General features: G+C 48.0%; 1 protein-coding gene and 1 long non-coding RNA gene across 2 annotated transcripts in view; one reads left to right on the top strand and one right to left on the bottom strand.

The window, feature by feature from the left end:
- LOC124219881 (mucin-19) overlaps window positions 1-14,659 on the bottom strand; it is a 267,722-nt gene that overhangs the window by 91,075 nt on the left and 161,988 nt on the right. The window lies entirely within an intron of this gene.
- The window catches only part of LOC124219901 (uncharacterized), a 119,883-nt gene that overhangs the window by 99,123 nt on the left and 6,101 nt on the right, over window positions 1-14,659 (top strand). Inside the window, exons 3-5 of the long non-coding RNA XR_006883485.2 lie at window positions 4,506-4,849; window positions 4,954-5,056; window positions 5,133-5,235. This is a non-coding gene — a long non-coding RNA (uncharacterized lncRNA). The remainder of the gene's footprint in view (window positions 1-4,505; window positions 4,850-4,953; window positions 5,057-5,132; window positions 5,236-14,659) is intronic.

The raw sequence follows: 14,659 nt of genomic DNA, 5'->3' as shown, positions 1-14,659 counted from the left end.
TATAATATAACGCAGGTTGAGTGTGTAATAATTTTCAACCGTAGGCAAGCTGTGCTCGCTCTGCGCGGACAAACGCTAAATGGCTCACTCCCCGGGGGTGGCGGGTGTTTTTGGTGGCGGGGGTGCGGAGTGACGTCACGGTAGAGAAATATCTCGTACTCGGCGCGGCGAAAAGTTTTTCAAACTTTGTATAATCATTTTTCCTGGAATGTTCTGTGCTCGGATTTCTTTGCCTCTTTCCCTCCCTTTTCTCCCTTCGTTATATACATTCATATATATATATGTATATACCTATATATAGTATATGTACATGAATATCTCGCCTTATTCTTATCTCGACGAATTCTTTAGCGGTCGCGGAAAAATACTTTCTCGGAGAGCGAACCGTTTCATTTTTGGTAGGAAAAGAATTTCTTAATTTTTCTTCGTAGAGTAAAGAATATTTTCGACTTCAAAAGGCAAGGACGGGGCGTACGAATTAAAATTAAAAAAGTATGCTTGCAATACGGCGTTTGCTGTTGATTTTTGGTTTCTGTTTTTTTTTTTTTTCTCCCCTCCTTCTTTCACCTTCTGTTTATTAAGGGAACGCGATATTGCCGCTCGGCAAACTGCCTGTACCAAGGTACGCCAAGACGTCGCGGCGTCTTTCCTCTCTCATGAGACTCGCGGGTGCCGTTCCGACCCGTCTAATCACCCTCGTTTTCGACGCACCTCGGTAAGTCCTGAGCCCGACGTACCTTCCTTCCTTCCTTCCTTCCTTCCTCCTTGCGCGACACCTGCATATTTGATATGCAATGTAAACAGCGAACCAGGGCTCCAGAATAAATACCCCTGCATACTCCTGGATTATTAACCAACAAACCGCGTGAGAGATCAAAAATTTTCCCACCTCTCTCGCGTGGGTCCAAAAGTGCGAATTAGCCATTCAAGTATCCAAGATCGGACAAAAATTCAGGCCCTTCGACTCCGTAACTCGATTAAACCACTCACGCATGTACTTTCTCTACGCCCTGCGAGATCGAGCGTTGAAAAATATTGAAAAGTTTTTTTTTAAGGGTTACGGGTAGATGGGGGGGGGGGGGAGGAAGAGAGGTTGAGGGGAGGGTGCGGGTTGGGCAAATCTTTCTTTCGTCAAGACGGTGCCGCCGTTTTCGCTTCGTTGTGCGACAAATATAGAATTTGCATATAAATAGGGTATTTCCATCTGTGCAACTCGGGCCCACCGCGGATCGGCGGGGTGAAGGGGGGGAGGGGGGTTTCACGTATATCCAGTGATACAGAAATGAAGCGGACCGATCGCTTCGTCGTGCCCTTCCCTACCCTTCCCGCCTCTACGCTCGCTTTGCGGCACCGGAAATGCTAACCTCCTGGAGATATTATTAATAACTCGAAATGAGATCGAACCGCGAAGGAGAGACAGAGAAAGAGAGATGGAGAGAGAGAGAGAGAGAGTGAAATCAATCTACCATCTGTTTGTCGGTACGAGTCTGAGTGAGGCGAGTTCAGGCACCGGTTTCGATGCATGGGGTGGGCGAAAGAGTGGCACATTTAAATTCAATTCCCCGACGCTGGCTTTTGAGCGAGCTGCGGGCCGATGGTACAGAGTTTATCGCGTTTGGGACCAATTTGACGGATTCGATGCGCGGGGGTGCGACACCGGCTTCTTTCCCCCGTCTGTTTTCCTTACATATTTTCACCCCCTGGCTACTTCTACCCTTCTCCTATCCGATAAGAGATCGGTAAACCTGTCACCTTCACCCCCTCCTCCACCCCCACTCCCATTGCAAACCCGATTTTTCCCTCGTGTAAGGTTTCATACCTGCTTATGCTTGAAATTTTTTTTTACCTTTATTTTTCTCCTTTTTTTTTTTACATTCCGTCGTTCAGCATCGGCGGAGCGAAAATTGACGCGGGAATTGGGACCCCGTATTATTTTTGTATTTGCGAAACAGTAGCACCGAGGAGAAAATCCATTAGCGTAATTAGTTCGGGCGTCAGAGCTCGCGATGACTACTCGCGGAGACCCGGGGTGGCGTTTAACCCCGATTTAAGCCTCTTACATGCCCCCTATCTTTTATATACATATATATATATATATGTAGGTATACGTGTGTATATATACTTGTGAAACTCTTAAGCAGGGCAAAAAGAAGCTTTCTTCGTCCCTGCACTCCCGGGGCGCCGGCCCGCTGATAATTGAATCAAACGATTTATTCACCCGATTAAAAAAAAAAAAGAAAAAAAAAAAAAATAATGCCAGAACCGGATGGGCGAACGAGGCGATGGGTATCCGGTAACAAAGACTGTCTGCTTCTTTTGTCGGAGGGAGAGAAGATCCGGGGTGAAACGCGAGTTGAAGATTGAGGGAGGAAAGCGAAATCGAGGCTCAAAGGAAACTGTGAAGGAGTTTATTGTATGGTTTTTTGGAAATAAATAAAAATAAATAAAACGAGGAACGATTCAAGCTCGGAAATTTCCCGATGAGACAAAGTTCGAGGTGGATAGACGATAACACGGGTAAAATATTTAAGGAAACACACGGCGCTGCCTCCGGGCCTTAAAACTCCTCATCCACACCCCATCCCACCCCTATGGCGGCTACTTTGCGATACTCGTCTTTGTTGAATCCCCAGGCGCAGATTAAGTCCGCTCCCCTTAAATATTCATCCCCTCGGAAAACCTGATAAAAATGAAGAAAATACTCTCTTGCCTGTTTACTATTCCTCTCTCTTTCGCTCCCATTTTCACCGTATTCCATCCTCGAACACCCGAGAACTAAGACAACGCCGATTGCAGGCCTTGCGGTGAGAAAACGCTACCGCGAAAATTGTTTCTCTTTTTGATCTCCTCGTCAGCAGCGATCTCCCGATCGATTCAAATTTCATCGCTACATCTCATTCAATCAATCCGCTACTCTTGCACTGATATGTTTCCATACGTTTTCACCTACTGTGATTCTCGCAAATCGAACGATAAATAGCAAGGCGGCTGAGTTCCGATTACGAGAACTTCACTGGAAGAAGAAAAAGAAGAAATCTTCAAGCAGTTTCTAATTTGAAATTATTGTCATTTTTTCTTCCCGAGCTATAAATCTGTGTCAATTACACTTGGTAAATGTATCCGTATCTACGTGGGTAGGTATAGTATATTATAACCCAGTGCCTATTCGACGAGATTTTCTTTCCCCGTTACGGCCGAGGGTGACTCCATTGAAGTCGAGCAGCCCGTCAACCCCCTTCAGCGAGCCACTCGGCGGGTTGAATGCGCATTTTTACTAAATTAAAAAGTATCGTGTGACTGCGCCACAGGCCGGGGAGTGTGCCCGCTCTAAAGCGGTCTTAACCTCCATCCCGCCACCCACCCCCGGCCTACTCCCAGCCCTTAACCCGCTCCAGCAGGGTCGGCCTCTCGACTCCTTGAGCCCCCTCCGCGAAATTGCTACCCTTGTTTGCGCTCAATGCTCAGCTATTTTTTCCCCCCGCGCTCATCCGACCCTCTTCATCTTCCACGCGCTCGCGAATCTCGGATAATAATTCATTCCGATAGGTACTGTACTCTTCGATAGTTGGGCCCGGCGTTGCCTAGATTGGGGGTTTTTTTTTTTTTGTATTTTCAATAACGGGGAGAAAATCGCAACACGAATCGCCGCGGGTGACCCAATTTTAGCGCAGACGCGCGAAGGAATCCGTCGAGCAACTCTCTTCTCTTCTCTTCTCTCTCTGTCTCTCTCTCTTTTTACTCTCCGTGCTTTACTAATGCAATCTAAATTTTTCATCCCCTCAGCGGTGACTGAGGCGGAAGAAGTGCCTCCCCGACTCCTGCCTCCCTCCCTCCCTCCCACCCTCCTTCCTTCCTTCCGACCGGGGGGTCGTCCTGCGGGAGAGGACGAGGACCGCCAGCCGCAACCCTCATTTCAAGCTTTTGTTTGAAATCACAAAGTAAAGCCCGATAATGGCTGTGTAATCAGATTTATCAGCTCGGTATACAGCCCGGAATGATTGTAAGATGTGTGCGCGGTCATAATTACCTCGAGAGCACCTCTTCCGCCTAAGATTTCTTTGTCTGAACGGAGGGGTGGGAAGAGGTGGAGAGGGTTTGACGACAAAATTCCATTCGCGCGATTTCCGAATGAAAAAATAAAAAGAGGGAAGGGAGATACCATCTACGAGATTTCGGCAAACGGCACGGCTAATTCGAACGATCCTCAGAAGAGCTGGATCGGTGTAGCGGCATAGTTCTCGATGGAAGATAATTCCAAGTAACCGCGACAAATTCCAATATCTAAGGAAATATGCACTGCCTACGCGTCACAACCATCAACCACAGCGTTCCTCGTGGCCAAAGGCTCTCTTTCCCTCCCCCTCTTCATTGCCAGTTTCTACCCCTACACTTCTGTACGTATAGCTTTCGCTCGCGACGTTATATGCCCATTAGTGATTGCAAATTACCGCGAAACTGAATATCAAATCTAACCGCATTGACATTTTTTCTGTGTTTTTTTTTAGGAACCAGTGGGACCGCAGTACACTGCAAACGCGAGACGGAAGCGTATCAGAGCTATACTGGTGCATGATCAGGGTTTCTAGGCACGCCGGCGAGTGCTAACAGCATCATGGCCGCCCGGAATCCCCGGCCGGCAATCACCCCAGGGGCTAATGCCACCAGGAACAAACAAAATATAAAGTACTAAGTAGCCCCGACCAACTAACCGGGACCTTAGACGGTCCGTCTTCGGCATACCAAGAGGACCGTCTTCCACCCCACGGGCGTTTTTAATTCGCTACTCGGACCAGCCAACCTAACCGTGGTGTCCAAGAACAGAAATTCTCAGCTACCTGGATAAAAGACTGTAGGTATCTTCACAAGAGTTTGCAGAATGGTGTCTGAACGAATACATTCGAAATTTCACCTCGAGAAAAAATGACTGACAATTTTCCCTTTTCATCATTGTAGTTGAGGAGTCAACAGAGATCGTCAACGATCGAATGAAGTAAACGGAGAAGCCGGTGAACCGTTTGGACAGGAAGTGTGGATCATTGGGAATGTAGACCAAGCGGTGAGTAGCCCAAATACCTATCCAAATTTTACTCTGAGATAAAATATCTGACAATTTTTCCTTTGCATCATTGTAGTTGAAGAGTAAACAGAGAGCGTCAACGATAGAACGAAGTAAATGGAGAAATTGGCGAACCGTTTGGACAGGAAGCGTGGATCATTGGGATTGTAGACCAAGCGGTGAGTAGTTCCTTCATCGTCAGTATCCGGGTTTTGATTTTTTTCCTTCACTTAAAGCGAACGAGTCGCCGCACCCTTCGCAACCCATTTGCCATTCCAATCCCAATTCATTCGGTCTACGTCATAGTTAGCATTGTGCCTGGGCCCCGGCGCCGCAGTGTGCCCAGCGTAAAGCGATTCCCCGGCGAAATTTAATTAAAACAATCAAATTATGGAAGGAGAGGAGAATCCGCCCGCTGCTGGTGCTACTGCTGCTGCTGCTGCTGCTGCTGCTGCTGATGCTGATGCTGAGCCGCCAAGAACGAGAGAAAGACTCTGGCAGCACCGCCGGCACCGTTCTTATACCAACCTCCCGTACTCCCCCGACTTCTTGGATAAGATTTTCTTCGCTTGTGTTTATTCTTCGTTCGCTCGGTCGCCGACACGGTGCCCGGGAGCAACTTGGTAATTCCAGTTTCTTCCTGCCTCCTGGCGTATGCATCAGCGAAACCGCACGAAATCGGTTCACACTCTGAGGTTTGTTGGAAGTAAAAAGAAATTACGAAGCTGGTTGGTTGATTTCTCGGACTTCTGACCAGTCGACGTGCGATGAAATAATTTTACGTTATTGAAAATCGTGTGTCTGCTGGTTTTTTTTTTATATGCGTAACGTTCGTGAAATCGTATCACAGTATACTTGTGTTAAATGAAATGATCGCGGCTGGATCTAGACGCTGAGTTGGTTCCTCTAAAAAAAAAGAAAATATCAAAATGATTTAAAAACAAGCGAGAGTGGCGCGAAGAGATTATTTTGAAAAGTTTTCCAAGTTGCGTGTAAAGCGTATACGCGTAAAGCTCGTAAATCGAAGGGACTGCCTCCAGCAGGGCGAGGGTGGGATTGGGGGGTTTGGGGCAAGATCGGGCACTAGTACATCGGCCGTCGGGGGTGGATGGGGGCTGGAGGCGAAGGGGGGTGAACAAACGAATGAAATACCGGCTGCTTCACCGTCGGTTAAAGAGGAGGAAAAAAAAGGGAGTAAAAAACAGATGAGCTTTAAATATTAAATATGCCTGCCATAAGCCCGGCGCTCCGGCGGCTCACCCGGTGGCCCGATGCTGGCCCATATTTAGTAGGTACGAGTACAGCAGTGAGCCCGGAGGAGGATGAGGAGGAGAGGGAAAAGAAAGGAAGAAAGGGAATGGAAAAAAAAGGAAGGAAGGACGGATGGAAGCACGGGGCGAAGGCAAAGAGGCCTGGCAGCGTTATTGGAAAACGATGATTTACGATAATGGGTTTTTTCCCTTGGAGAGGCACCCGCTCACTTCGCGAGAGCAGCGAGCTAGCGGGCGAACGCTACCGTAGTTCGAAGGTGGGGTGTTAATAACGTTAATTAATATTTCGCGAGAGGTTTCGCGGGCCTCCGGACCTCGAAGGGGTAGCTATCGCGCCGAACCCAACCAACGAACCAACGAACGCAACGGTGAGGGTAAAAGTGCGGTGCGGCAACCTGCCAGCTGGCAGGAGATTCAGACGCCGATGAGGAGAGCGCCCGATATGCAGTTTGCACCACCGTACCTCCTCCACCTATCCAACATTTCGCACCGGGCCATCCAGCAGCTATAACGCTAACTGCTTAACAGCCCGCCGCGGAATGGCCGTATGCATATTGCCCGACTGTATTCCCCGAAGTGTAAATGGCAGGACTATAATCTGCGGATGTGACGGAATAGGTATGATAACCCCGCTAAGACGAAGAATCTCGAACCAAAAGAAGTCTTCCGGTTTCTCAGATCGTGAGGAACTGGGTATACACGATCATTTGATTCCTCGGGTCCTCGTATCACCGACGTTGAATATTTACCGCAGGACACAGGTCTGCCAGCTCGGATTATAGCCAGATGATGTACGGAGTGAATTCCTAAGGACTGCATGGGTCGCCCTGGCAAACAGCTGCGCATTAAATTCAAGCGGACGACGAAGCATGCGGTCTTTAGGAATTCACTCCAACGTTGTAAATCAGACAAAACTGGGGTATCGCGATGGTGATCCAAAGAAATTAGGAACGAATACAAGTGTTCCGGTTTGATCAAATCATGTTGCGAAAAAGAAGCACCGTCATCCGATTTCTCGCCGTTCCTCCACCTGCGACGTCGAATATTTTCCGCGCGATAAAAAGTATAGAATCGACGTTAATCCGGAGTCGAGGGTTGGGGCGAAGCCGCGAACGGTGATCCTCGGAGCATGACCTAGGCTGAGGTCCGCGTCGCGTCGAGTCTTGGAGATAAAAATCTCCCCCTACGTATATCGGGGCGGTGGTGGTGGTGGTATAAGGAGGTGCGGAGAGGCGAGGCGACGTAGACGGAGCTGGCGAGGCGTCCCGGGGATTACATTGTCGTAAAATCTGTAGGAATTTACATGAGGAGTGCTCGCAATAAAATATTGATGCGAGGGATTTGAATGCGAAAAAGCAGGAGGAGAAGCCCCCGGACCGCTAGGACGACTCGACGCCGGACTTTCCTTCCCTTAGACGTCTGGCTGACCTCCGCGAGCTCCACACAATGGCTCAGCGCACATCCGATCGGTCCAAGACATCGCCTCGAGGCGCCGATTTATGCGAAATCGCGGATTTTACTTTCCACATACATATCTCTGTAGCAAGGTTGTTATAAATACGAGCCGGACAGAGATCACTGGGAGTCCAAACCTCGAACGAATTATTCGTAGGGTGAACAGATTTCCCGCAATTCTCTTCTCGGATTCTTTGCGCTTTTTCGAGATCACCCCTTGCGGGGTGGATTCGGGGGCGAATGATAATCCGCTGGTATTGAGCCGGGTTAACCAACGCCCCGGTCCTCCTCGGCTTCGGCGACAATGGGGAGTACAGTCGGTTGACAAAGAGACGCGGATCGGGAAATTCATCCGCTGACGTTGTCGACGTAGAGCGGGTGCCTATCGGAGCAACGACGTCGGCGAAGCGCGTGGCGCGTTGCTTACACTCGTGTTTTTGATATCATTTCATTCCGGGGCGTTCACTCGCTCATTCGCCTTTCGAGACTCTCTCGCCGAGGGGGTGTTTCGGTTTGTTGTCTGCCGTCTAAGGACGTGCCGCCGGTGGAGGCTCGACGCAATTGCCAGGCACCCGGAGTGGCGGCTGGGTAACTAAGAGATGGTGAGAGGGTGCGTCGAGAGGAGGCATAAAACGGGTGCCACCACCCACCGCTACGTACGAATAACGGAAATTAAGTGTCAACCGAAAGAGAGGAGAGGAAAGGATCCGCGAGTTGAGTCGAGTCGGGAGGACTCGGCAGATACGTACCTATATATGTATATATATACTTAAGCATTCGTCGTTCGACCGGATTAACGCATAAATATATGCACGGAAGGCTGATTTCTAACCCCTATCAATTTGCTTCTCGATCGTGGATCAGTTGTGTTTAGAAATCAACGAATCAGGAGGTAATCTGCACACCCATTTATTTTTGCGATGCGTGTTCGAATTTTTTGACTATTTTTTCCAGGTTCGGTGAATGAAAATCTATAAGAAACGGTGTGAGAAAAAAAAAAGAAACTTGCAGTTTTTTGATTACAGATCTGTGTTATCAAGGGCTAAATTATTCGAAACGAAAAGTTATTCATCGACTGTCTTATTATTTGAGAGTAAAATTGATTCGTTCAATTGAAATGTTTCCCACAAAATACCGTATAGTTTTATACCTTCGACTGAATTCACAAACGGATAAACTAGTTTCAAGTGGACCAGAAGGAAACCACGAATTGACAAATAAAACCGCGAATCGTCGCTGCGGCTGATAATCGAGCGGGCAATGAGAATGCGCGTGTATGTGTGTGTGTGTGTGTGTGGTTTTTTTTCGAATCTCGCAACCCCATCACGCGATTAGATTGCATCAGGAAGGAAAATCGCTGAGTTGGATGAAACCGAATGGTTATTATACCTTCGGAGCATCGCGATGTCAATCCAGTCACAGCGCCGCTGCCTTGCTATACGGACGATTGCGCTGAGATTATGCCAGGCTCCTCATTTCGTCCTACCGACTATCCTGCAGCTATACAGGATGTCCGCATGGTTGGTACGGTCGAAAGAGCGTTCGTACTCTTGTCTGTGTCCTTCGAATCAGGGCGAGTAATTTGCCGTCAACCGATCTCGACGAAACGCCGTAAGGCGATCACTCGTCACAGGATTCGTGTTTAACGAGATGTCCCTTTTCTCAGGACTCGTTTGTCAATTGGCCGATACGATGTCCCGCGTATAGAGATAAAACGGGATTCTAAGTTTTTCGGATCTCTGGCTAATCGCGACGAAACTTAGGGGACACCCTGTATAGGTGGATCGGAAAAGGGGCGGGAGGATCGAGGAGCGAGTTCTATCTATATAAAGTCCGTATCGTAAAGTATTCTATTTGGCCACGTAATCCGCGGTTCACGTGAGACACGCCAAGCGAAATGCGATCCCGCAAATCGGGAAGAGCCGGTCGAACCCATAAATATGATTGGGATGCCGTTGTCCTCTGCCTTCCGCCCCGCTCTCCTTCGAAATCCTTCCTCCAGGATCAGGGTCGAGTCGACGTTCGAGCAACTGGCGCAGGGAATCATTCGGGCCTGGTATAATTGTTTTTTTAAAAGTGCTCGAAGCTCCCGGCTGCAACTTCTCGGGGTTTTCCTTTGAAAAATAGCCGCGAAGCGTCGCGACGACGACAAAGGTCCTTTTGGCGTTGCAGGGGCGTCGCGTCGGGACGCGCGGTTATACGCGCAGTTATGCAAGATTAGCAATTCATGACTACGCGCTTGTTATTGTCGTGGAGGGGCTCTACATTTAGCGCAGTGGCAACACAATGGCAATCGTGATAATTAAGAAAGATCGTAACTGTAGCGGCATATTTGGCCCTCCACTTTCCCGGCTCTCTTCTCTCGCTTCCTACCTACGTCCGGATATCAACTGCTCTCTCGCCTAATCTTGAGCCCCGGGCTTGTTTAAAAACGACCGTGAATATAAAGAGTTGCATTATTAAAGAAGTTCGCGCGACTCTAACCAAAAGTTTATTCTTCTCCTCCCCGGCGATTTTCTTTTATTTTTACTTTTTCACACCGCGGGAATACGGAAGGCGGAAAAATAACGCGTAGGGGATGAAAAACACAGAGAAATCAGTTCCGGAAACGGATCGTCAACAGATTTCTCTGATTACGTATAACTCGACTTTGATTCAACTTCCCAGTTTTCTTTTCAAATTTTCGTTCGTAAGACGAAACTATAGTCAATGAAGATGGCTTTACACCCCTTCGTGACAGTCGGTAAAATTTCACATTTCTATTCCTCTCAGGATCCGCATCTCTTTTCAACGTCACCAGGGTGTCGGTTCACGGTTCAACGTCTCTCACGGGTTCATGAATCAGTGTGAGTCAAGGGCTGCGGCATTGTTCGGTTTGTCTAACCAATTTGCTTGAAAATGCGCGGCAAATCATCGCGATCTCTCAGTAGCAGGACCATCTGTTGTAAGAAGGAACGACGGCGCAGGCGAAGCAATAGGAATACAAAAAAGGAGAACAAGAAGTAACGGCGAATAATTAGCATAACGACACTAATTAAAATACAAATGAAGAGTCCTAAAGACGCTCTGTGACTCGGTGACGCATTATCACCGACATCTCTTCTCCTCCTCTTTCACTTTCATCGTTTTTTTTTGTCGTTCTCACCCTCCACGGATCTTAATATCCGAGACTTTATTCGGCTGCAACGCTCGCGTTTCACTGACACTCGAAAAAACAAAAAAACAAAACTGGTTGTGCATTTAACTGCCTCAGTTGCACCGCCTACAACGAATATTTTCCAGCGAACGTTACGCAGCCTGAGTTTATCCGGTTTGGATTTAATATAAGACGTTCAATCTATAAGCGGAGAATTTTGTGAAATGGCGAAAGATACGGAAGTTTGACAGGTTTTTATAATTTGTAAAAATGCAAATTTATTTCTAGACATAGTCTATGAGAGATATTTTGTACAATTTGGTATACAATGTGCGAGTTGATATTTATACCTCTACTATGATGTATTGTATGCTCGAGTTTGGTACAGAGATTTGTACCAGCAAAAGCACTTAACGCGGTGTGAGAGAGTCTTAAAAACTTGGCGGCTTCGGGCTCGAATGCGATTATGGATTATTCTTTTTTTTTTATGTTCTTTTTTTTCTATTCCCTTCTCTCTCGTCTCTCTCTCTTCTCTTTTAATAAGGCGCTACGTTAAACAGCTTTGATCAATTCAGCCCCGCTAATTCCCACCCGCAGAGCTCAGAAGTCCCGCTCTTATTCGCCCTTCTCAGTATCCTCTCTCGATCTCCTCGTTCTCTCGGCAGGTCGCACGTAGCGTGATTTTCCGAAGTCTGCAGGGGAGGGACCGAAAAACCTTCTCTAATTAAGCCTCTGTCGCAAAACGCCGTTTGTCCTTTTTTTTCTTTTTTTGTTTTCTACACCACCGTCACCCGAGAGACCGCAATTTTTACCGTCTCACCCAGTCGGTCCGAAACGAACGCGGTCGAAAAGTTAAAAAGAGAAACATATCCGCTGAAAGACAAGCGAAGAAAGAGGAAAGAGAAACAAGTAGTAAATTGTTAAGTTGTTACGCAACCAGGCTGAAAAAATTTAGGATAGTCGAAGAAGAGATTTTAATTAAACGCCGCAGGTACTTCGGAATCGAACATTCTACACGTCTGCGTGAACTCGGCATATATACCTTTTGTTCGCAGAAGCAATCCTTTCGGGTGACGCGGGCTGGCTGCGTTACGGGTCCGCGTTTGATCCTGGGAATGGAATTAAGTGGTGCGCTTAGTGATAAGATTCCCGCTCCTTGCAGGCAGGGAGATAGAAGGGAGCCATTTCAGCGGTCGTCAAAAGCCGCGGTTCCATTCGTACAATCAAAGGAATATGTTCCCCGTTAGATTAAACTCCTTGAAATCGTTGGGCGTTAAGCGGGTCGAGCTGATTTATAATCGCGCGACGGATCGGCTGACTCTGTCACCGTATAATAACCGGTCCACCCCTCGGGGCAGGCGTGATTTGCAAAATTAAAAAAAAAAAATAAAAAAATAAAAAAATAAAAAATTTTCGCAAACTAGCGGCGAAAGAGGCAAAGCGAGTGGATCTTTTGTTGCGATTTTAACCCGTCTCGTCCCCCGATCGAGCGGACGGGAATATATTCATGAGATTTATGTCAATGGTGACTTTTCATGCAAAACCCTTCCTCGGGCACGGAATACCGCGTAAGGATAGCGTCTAACCAGGAAGGAGACAAGGCCGATCCATAGTAGCCGAGTTAGTGAAATGTCTTTGCGGTGATTGAGCAAATATTTGATGAAGCGAACGAGCCCCGTTCCCGTCTCGGGGTGGGGATCCCTTCCCGATTTACCACCGCCCCGAGATCCCATTCCGCAGTCTTATATACGCACGGAAGTCCCGCGTGCGTCTGGAGGGGGGGGGGGGGGGGGGGAGTTTGAGACGTGGAAAAAGCTAAAGAGAGCGCTGAAACCGATGACGAGGAAAGCAGAATAAAAAAAAAAAAAAAAAACAACCGTTGTAAAAAGGAGGGGAAGGGTGAATTAAAGAAAAAGGAAGGCGACCCCCCAACGCGCAACTATAATTGACCTCCCGCGAAGAAACGGCCCTGTTTACGACGTGCTTAAAACGTAACCGCGGCGTCACTTTGCGGAGCAACCCTTTTTACGAAAGAGTCAAGGAGAAAGGACTGCCAGCCTCTCCTGCAGGATGAATGCCTCTCGGTGGGTGGGATGCTGGGGAGTCGAGCTGCTGAGGGGGTTGTTTCAAAGCAATTATACAATTAGTTAAAATATCTGACGTCGTAACGGGCTATAAAACAAACGTGATTATGGGCCCAGCGTCGCCGCGTCCTGCGGCAAAAGGGGTGAAAAAAAAAGCAAAGTTGAATCTCGCAAACGAGTCGCGATTCGCGTTTTTTTATCCATATTTTACCGACGGTCAAAGTAACTACTTACTTCCTCTGCTGCTCACCGATTAGCGTTGCTAACTGGAAACACGGTATTTTCGTAGTAAAATGGCTCGAATTACGAGTGAAGAAAAAGAGTCGAGTTCATCGTCAGCCCGATATGGGTGTTTGTACGAAGAAAAGTAGAGACTGGTATCGCGGTGATAAAATTCAACCCAGTTTCCATCTGTTCGAAAGGAAATAAGCAAGACGACGAAGAGGTTAGAAGATTTTTATTCCACTTTCGGCACTTTATTACACAGGTTTGAAAAAGTCGCGTGTGCTGGGTACGGCGGCGAGAACGTTACCGTATAATATTCGTCGTTCAAATCGTTGCATTATGCATAACGAGAGACGCATCATTGTATTTCCATTTCTCAGCTAAAGAGGCTCAAGGTGGTGCTTTGTGTATCGGGGGTGGGATGTGTACGGATGCGTAGTCCTCGCCCCTTGGCCTGCAGGGGGTCGCTGTCGCCGAGGACGACATGTGTGCCAAAGTGAAAATGTATGGCCTCGCACGGGACGTGAGTCGACTGTGTCGAGGGTGCAGGTGAGAGGGGGAAGATTTTCATAACTCGATAGGAGGCCGCGGAAAGGAGCGTGGCGGTGGGCGGATCTCCTAATCTCTTCTCGATGCTCGCGCTTTGTCGAAATATAATAAAAGAGGCTTTCACGGGCACAAAGCTGGGAGTTTACGACTACGGTGTGACGACGATGTCTGTACACGTTTATACTTGCCCGCGATGTCGACGATTATTTTCAAGGTGATTTACGAGACGGTTATAGTCGCGATCTTTGCCCGTGTGCCTCCGTTAGAAACCGCGCCTGCAGCCTAGCCTGGCCGTGATGCGTAGCCTCGGAGGTAAAATAATATAAATTAATACAAGTCGGATATAATTCCCAGAAGGTGCGCTATCCCATATATCAAATTCTCTAAGGAACCTAAGGGCGGCGCATATACCGCGTACGGGCCTTAGGAAACCAGAGGTGTATTTGCTCGCGCCGGTTGCCGGGGCCGCCTGCATAAATAAAGCTGGGAAATTTGCAATTATGAATCACGAAGCTAGAAATACACGCGGCTGCTTTTCTCTTCCTACGCCGCCGCCAGTTTTCCCTCGCTTCCTACCTACCCGCCACCTCCCTTTAAGCGTATGCGAGACTCAGGCTAGCTGCTCTCTGGGTGTGTAGTCGGGAGTGCAGGGGAACTCGGAGTTTCGGGGGTGTCACGGAAAAGTTGAAGGAAGCACAGCTGACGAGTATGCAAATGTGGATTCTCTTCTCTTTCCGCGCTCCGTTTCACCGAGCGAACTGATACACTCCTGCAGGCCACCATCTCCCTTTCCCCTATGCGTGCATCCACGGAGTGTGTGAAACTTACTCGAGGACGTCATACGTCGGAAAAATCCTTCGGAAATCTCGTTTAAAAAAACTTC

This window comes from Neodiprion pinetum, chromosome 5, assembly GCF_021155775.2.
Source record: "Neodiprion pinetum isolate iyNeoPine1 chromosome 5, iyNeoPine1.2, whole genome shotgun sequence".
Lineage (NCBI taxonomy): Eukaryota > Metazoa > Arthropoda > Insecta > Hymenoptera > Diprionidae > Neodiprion > Neodiprion pinetum.
Note: the sequence above shows the minus strand (reverse complement) of the source record. Positions and strands in the feature narration are given on the sequence as shown.